The following is a 7,500-nucleotide window of genomic DNA, read 5'->3' as shown; positions in this document are numbered from 1 at the left end:
GGGGGGGGGGGGGGGGCATCCAGAGCACACCACTTTCCGGTAGGGGACAGGCGTTTGATCATGTGTCCGAGGGAGAGCTCCCCTTGCCGGCCGAACACCCCTCGGACTCCCCTTGGGCTTCCAGAGAACGCCACTGGATGAATTTAGTGCTTGGACCCCATTGATTCTCTTTGCTCTCCCATATACCCGACGGGACCTATTTGCAAAACCCCGTGCCAACCAGACCTCCAGGAAGGGGGCTGGCGGCTAACCATGCCCAGCAGGGTGCACCCTGGTCGGACACTTTGGGAGGGTCGAGAGCCTGGAAGTGCCACCCGGGGGAGTAATTCTGATTTCCGTTTTAATGCACTCAGGGACAGCCCGAGGACCTCTGTAGTGCACCTGAGGCGGACTGAGCCGTCGGGTCCAGGGGTCTGGAGTTCGGAACCTCCAGGGTTCACCTGGCTGTTCTCTTAGCCCGGCAGGGTGCACCCTGGTCGGACACTTCGGGAGGGTCGAGAGCCTGGATGTGCCACCCCGACGAGTAATGAGTTTTCCCTTCGTATCTCTTCCGGACCAGGTCCGATTCGCACGAAACTCGCTGGGCATGGCCAGGAGCGCCCCCTGCTGCCCACGCCACCGTCCCCGCGCTTCTACTCCCGAGGGCCGAGGAGACAGCGAAGCGTGGGTCGGGTCGCCTGCTTCCAGGGTCTCCCTGGTACTCTCCAGTCTCCCGAGTCCATCGGGTCCGACCTCGTATTTTTAGCCCAGACGGGGAATGAGAAAGGGGCCCCCGACCGCCCGAGGGCGGGCGCTCGCTTCTCAGCCTAGGAACGTCCGATTCCCACGAAACTTTTACGCCAGACGTTCCTGGCAGCGAGCGCGTTCAAAGGTGACCCGCGCTGCTTCTCTCCTCCCAAGGGCCGAAGAGATATTCGTCTTCAAACCCGACCGGCCCTGTGTTTGCCGCCCCGGCGGTTTTAAAAAATCAATAGCGTAAAAACGGTGGGTGCGCTTCGCCTGCCGCTTGGACAGCGTTAAACGGCAGCCCCGGCTCTTTCCAAAGGGCCCTCAACCGACTTTCTGCTCCCAAGGAGCCCAGAGATATGAAACCGATAAATCAAAACCCCGTGCCAACCAGACCTCCAGGAAGGGGGCTGGCGGCTAACCATGCCCGGCAGGGTGCACCCTGGTCGGACGCTTTGGGAGGGTCGAGAGCCTGGATGTGCCACCCCGACGAGTAATGAGTTTTCCCTTCGTATCTCTTCCGGACCAGGTCCGATTCGCACGAAACTCGCTGGGCATGGCCAGGAGCGCCCCCTGCTGCCCACGCCACCGTCCCCGCGCTTCTACTCCCGAGGGCCGAGGAGACAGCGAAGCGTGGGTCGGGTCGCCTGCTTCCAGGGTCTCCCTGGTACTCTCCAGTCTCCCGAGTCCATCGGGTCCGACCTCGTATTTTTAGCCCAGACGGGGAATGAGAAAGGGGCCCCCGACCGCCCGAGGGCGGGCGCTCGCTTCTCAGCCTAGGAACGTCCGATTCCCACGAAACTTTTACGCCAGACGTTCCTGGCAGCGAGCGCGTTCAAAGGTGACCCGCGCTGCTTCTCTCCTCCCAAGGGCCGAAGAGATATTCGTCTTCAAACCCGACCGGCCCTGTGTTTGCCGCCCCGGCGGTTTTAAAAAATCATAGCGTAAAAACGGTGGGTGCGCTTCGCCTGCCGCTTGGACAGCGTTAAACGGCAGCCCCGGCTCTTTCCAAAGGGCCCTCAACCGACTTTCTGCTCCCAAGGAGCCCAGAGATATGAAACCGAAAAATCAAAACCCCGTGCCAACCAGACCTCCAGGAAGGGGGCTGGCGGCTAACCATGCCCGGCAGGGTGCACCCTGGTCGGACGCTTTGGGAGGGTCGAGAGCCTGGATGTGCCACCCCGACGAGTAATGAGTTTTCCCTTCGTATCTCTTCCGGACCAGGTCCGATTCGCACGAAACTCGCTGGGCATGGCCAGGAGCGCCCCCTGCTGCCCACGCCACCGTCCCCGCGCTTCTACTCCCGAGGGCCGAGGAGACAGCGAAGCGTGGGTCGGGTCGCCTGCTTCCAGGGTCTCCCTGGTACTCTCCAGTCTCCCGAGTCCATCGGGTCCGACCTCGTATTTTTAGCCCAGACGGGGAATGAGAAAGGGGCCCCCGACCGCCCGAGGGCGGGCGCTCGCTTCTCAGCCTAGGAACGTCCGATTCCCACGAAACTTTTACGCCAGACGTTCCTGGCAGCGAGCGCGTTCAAAGGTGACCCGCGCTGCTTCTCTCCTCCCAAGGGCCGAAGAGATATTCGTCTTCAAACCCGACCGGCCCTGTGTTTGCCGCCCCGGCGGTTTTAAAAAATCATAGCGTAAAAACGGTGGGTGCGCTTCGCCTGCCGCTTGGACAGCGTTAAACGGCAGCCCCGGCTCTTTCCAAAGGGCCCTCAACCGACTTTCTGCTCCCATGAAACCGATAAATCAAAACCCCGTGCCAACCAGACCTCCAGGAGAGGGGGCTGGCGCTAACCATGCCCGGCAGGGTCACCCTGGTCGGACGCTTTGGGAGGGTCGAGAGCCTGGATGTGCCACCCGACGAGTAAATGAGTTTTCCCTTCGTATCTCTTCCGGACCAGGTCCGATTCGCACGAAACTCGGCTGGGCATGGCCATGAGCGCCCCCTGGCCCCTGCTGCCACCGTCCCCCGCGCTTCTACTCCGAGGGCCGAGGAGACAGCGAAGCGTGGGTCGGTCCCCTGTTCTCCAGTCTCCGGTCCCCGGACTCCCAGTCCCCAATCCAGTCGCGTATTTTAGCCCAGACGGGGAATGAGAAAGGGGCCCCCGACCGCCCGAGGGCGGGCGCTCGCTTCTCAGCCTAGGAACGTCCGATTCCCACGAAACTTTTACGCCAGACGGTTCCTGGCAGCGAGCGCGTTCAAAGGTGACCCGCGCTGCTTCTCTCCTCCCAAGGGCCGAAGAGATATTCGTCTTCAAACCCGACCGGCCCCTGTGTTTGCCGCCCCGGCGGTTTTAAAAAATCATAGCGTAAAAACGGTGGGTGCGCTTCGCCTGCCGCTTGGACAGCGTTAAACGGCAGCCCCGGCTCTTTCCAAAGGGCCCTCAACCGACTTTCTGCTCCCAAGGAGCCCAGGAGATATGAAACCGAAAAATCAAAACCCCGTGCCAACCAGACCTCCAGGAAGGGGGCTGGCGGCTAACCATGCCCGGCAGGGTGCACCCTGGTCGGACGCTTTGGGAGGGTCGAGAGCCTGGATGTGCCACCCCGACGAGTAATGAGTTTTCCCTTCGTATCTCTTCCGGAACCGGTCCGATTCGCACGAAACTCGCTGGGCATGGCCAGGAGCGCCCCCTGCTGCCCACGCCACCGTCCCCGCGCTTCTACTCCCGAGGGCCGAGGAGACAGCGAAGCGTGGGTCGGGTCGCCTGCTTCCAGGGTCTCCTGGTACTCTCCAGTCTCCCGAGTCCATCGGGTCTGACCTCGTATTTTTAGCCCAGACGGGGAATGAGAAAGGGGCCCCCGACCGCCCGAGGGCGGGCGCTCGCTTCTCAGCCTAGGAACGTCCGATTCCCACGAAACTTTTACGCCAGACGTTCCTGGCAGCGAGCGCGTTCAAAGGTGACCCGCGCTGCTTCTCTCCTCCCAAGGGCCGAAGAGTTATTCGTCTTCAAACCCGACCGGCCCTGTGTTTGCCGCCCGGCGGTTTTAAAAAATCATAGCGTAAAAACGGTGGGTGCGCTTCGCCTGCCGCTTGGACAGCGTTAAACGGCAGCCCCGGCTCTTTCCAAAGGGCCCTCAACCGACTTTCTGCTCCCAAGGAGCCCAGAGATATGAAACCGAAAAATCAAAACCCCCGTGCCAACCAGACCTCCAGGAAGGGGGCTGGCGGCTAACCATGCCCGGCAGGGTGCACCTGGTCGGACGCTTTGGGAGGGTCGAGAGCCTGGATGTGCCACCCCGACGAGTAATGAGTTTTCCCTTCGTATCTCTTCCGGACCAGGTCCGATTCGCACGAAACTCGCTGGGCATGGCCAGGAGCGCCCCCTGCTGCCCAGGCCTGGCTCTGGCCTGGGCACACTTCATTCACTTTGTACCTTTAAATCATACTACTACTACCACCAGACTTCCAGGCCCAAGAGGTCAAACACAGTCATGCCCAGCAAAGTAGCTCTGGGCCTGGGCACACTTCATTCACTTTGTACCTTTAAATCATACTACTACTACCACCAGACTTCCAGGCCCAAGAGGTCAAACACATTCATGCCCAGCAAAGTAGCTCTGGGCCTGGGCACACTTCAATCACTTTGTGCCTTTAAATCATACTACTACTACCAGACTTCCAGGCCCAAGAGGTCAAACACAGTCATGCCCAGCAAAGTAGCTCTGGGCCTGGGCACACTTCATTCACTTTGTGCCTTTAAATCATACTACTACTACCACCAGAATTCCAGGGCCAAGAGGTCACACAGTCATACACAGCAAAGTAGCTCTGGGCCTGGGCACACTTCAAGAAGTTTGACCCTTTATATAAGCCTAGAAATAGACTTCCAGGGCCAAGAGGTCAACCACAGTCATGCACAGCAAAGTAGCTCTGGGCCTGGGCACACTTCAATCACTTTGTGCCTTTAAATCATACTACTACTACCACCAGACTTCCAGGCCCAAGAGTTCAAACACATTCATGCCCAGCAAAGTAGCTCTGGGCCTGGGCACACTTCAAGATGTTTGACCCTTTATATAAGCCTAGAAATAGACTTCCAGGCCCAAGAGGTCAAACACAGTCATGCCCAGCAAAGTAGCTCTGGGCCTGGGCACACTTCAATCACTTTGTGCCTTTAAATCATACTACTACTACTACCAGACTTCCAGACCCAAGAGGTCAAACACAGTCATGCCCAGCAAAGTAGCTCTGGGCCTGGGCACACTTCAAGAAGTTTGACCCTTTATATAAGCCTAGAAATAGACTTCCAGGCCCAAGAGGTCAAACACAGTCATGCCCAGCAAAGTAGCTCTGGGCCTGGGCACACTTCAAGATGTTTGACCCTTTATATAAGCCTAGAAATAGACTTCCAGGCCCAAGAGTTCAAACACAGTCATGCACAGCAAAGTAGCTCTGGGCCTGGGCACACTTCATTCACTTTGTACCTTTAAATCATACTACTACTACCACCAGACTTCCAGGCCCAAGAGGTCAAACACATTCATGCCCAGCAAAGTAGCTCTGGGCCTGGGCACACTTCAATCACTTTGTGCCTTAAATCATACTACTACTACCAGACTTCCAGGCCCAAGAGGTGAAACACAGTCATGCCCAGCAAAGTAGCTCTGGGCCTGGGCACACTTCAAGAAGTTTGACCCTTTATATAAGCCTAGAAATAGACTTCCAGAGCCAAGAGGTCAAACACAGTCATGCACAGCAAAGTAGCTCTGGGCCTGGGCACACTTCAATCACTTTGTGCCTTTAAATCATACTACTACTACTACCAGACTTCCAGACCCAAGAGGTCAAACACAGTCATGCCCAGCAAAGTAGCTCTGGGCCTGGGCACACTTCAAGATGTTTGACCCTTTATATAAAGCCTAGAAATAGACTTCCAGAGCCAAGAGGTCAAACACAGTCATGCCCAGCAAAGTAGCTCTGGGCCTGGGCACACTTCATTCACTTTGTACCTTTAAATCATACTACTACTACCAGACTTCCAGGCCCAAGACGTCAAACACAGTCATGCCCAGCAAAGTAGCTCTGGGCCTGGGCACACTTCATTCACTTTGTACCTTTAAATCATACTACTACTACCAGACTTCCAGGCCCAAGAGGTCAAACACAGTCATGCCCAGCAAAGTAGCTCTGGGCCTGGGCACACTTCAATCACTTTGTGCCTTTAAATCATACTACTACTACCACCAGACTTCCAGGCCCAAGAGGTCAAACACAGTCATGCCCAGCAAAGTAGCTCTGGGCCTGGGCACACTTCATTCACTTTGTACCTTTAAATCATACTACTACTACCACCAGACTTCCAGGCCCTGGAGGTCACACCTTCATGCCCAGCAAAGTAGCTCTGGGCCTGGGCACACTTCAATCACTTTGTGCCTTTAAATCATACTACTACTACCAGACTTCCAGGCCCAAGAGGTCAAACACAGTCATGCCCAGCAAAGTAGCTCTGGGCCTGGGCACACTTCATTCACTTTGTGCCTTTAAATCATACTACTACTACCACCACCAGACTTCCAGGGCCAAGAGGTCAACCACAGTCATGCACAGCAAAGTAGCTCTGGGCCTGGGCACACTTCAATCACTTTGTGCCTTTAAATCATACTACTACTACCACCAGACTTCCAGGCCCAAGAGTTCAAACACATTCATGCCCAGCAAAGTAGCTCTGGGCCTGGGCACACTTCAAGATGTTTGACCCTTTATATAAGCCTAGAAATAGACTTCCAGAGCCAAGAGGTCAAACACAGTCATGCCCAGCAAAGTAGCTCTGGGCCTGGGCACACTTCAATCACTTTGTGCCTTTAAATCATACTACTACTACTACCAGACTTCCAGACCCAAGAGGTCAAACACAGTCATGCCCAGCAAAGTAGCTCTGGGCCTGGGCACACTTCAAGAAGTTTGACCCTTTATATAAGCCTAGAAATAGACTTCCAGGCCCAAGAGGTCAAACACAGTCATGCCCAGCAAAGTAGCTCTGGGCCTGGGCACACTTCAAGATGTTTGACCCTTTATATAAGCCTAGAAATAGACTTCCAGGCCCAAGAGTTCAAACACAGTCATGCACAGCAAAGTAGCTCTGGGCCTGGGCACACTTCATTCACTTTGTACCTTTAAATCATACTACTACTACCACCAGACTTCCAGGCCCAAGAGGTCAAACACATTCATGCCCAGCAAAGTAGCTCTGGGCCTGGGCACACTTCAATCACTTTGTGCCTTTAAATCATACTACTACTACCAGACTTCCAGGCCCAAGAGGTGAAACACAGTCATGCCCAGCAAAGTAGCTCTGGGCCTGGGCACACTTCAAGAAGTTTGACCCTTTATATAAGCCTAGAAATAGACTTCCAGAGCCAAGAGGTCAAACACAGTCATGCCCAGCAAAGTAGCTCTGGGCCTGGGCACACTTCAATCACTTTGTGCCTTTAAATCATACTACTACTACTACCAGACTTCAGACCCAAGAGGTCAAACACAGTCATGCCCAGCAAAGTAGCTCTGGGCCTGGGCACACTTCAAGAAGTTTGACCCTTTATATAAGCCTAGAAATAGACTTCCAGGCCCAAGAGGTCAAACACAGTCATGCCCAGCAAAGTAGCTCTGGGCCTGGGCACACTTCATTCACTTTGTACCTTTAAATCATACTACTACTACCAGACTTCCAGGCCCAAGACGTCAAACACAGTCATGCCCAGCAAAGTAGCTCTGGGCCTGGGCACACTTCATTCACTTTGTACCTTTAAATCATACTACTACTACCAGACT

Source organism: Electrophorus electricus, unplaced genomic scaffold (assembly GCF_041902795.1).
Source record: "Electrophorus electricus isolate QZ-2024a unplaced genomic scaffold, ASM4190279v1 Scaffold189, whole genome shotgun sequence".
In the NCBI taxonomy this organism is placed as follows: domain Eukaryota; kingdom Metazoa; phylum Chordata; class Actinopteri; order Gymnotiformes; family Gymnotidae; genus Electrophorus; species Electrophorus electricus.
Note: the sequence above shows the minus strand (reverse complement) of the source record.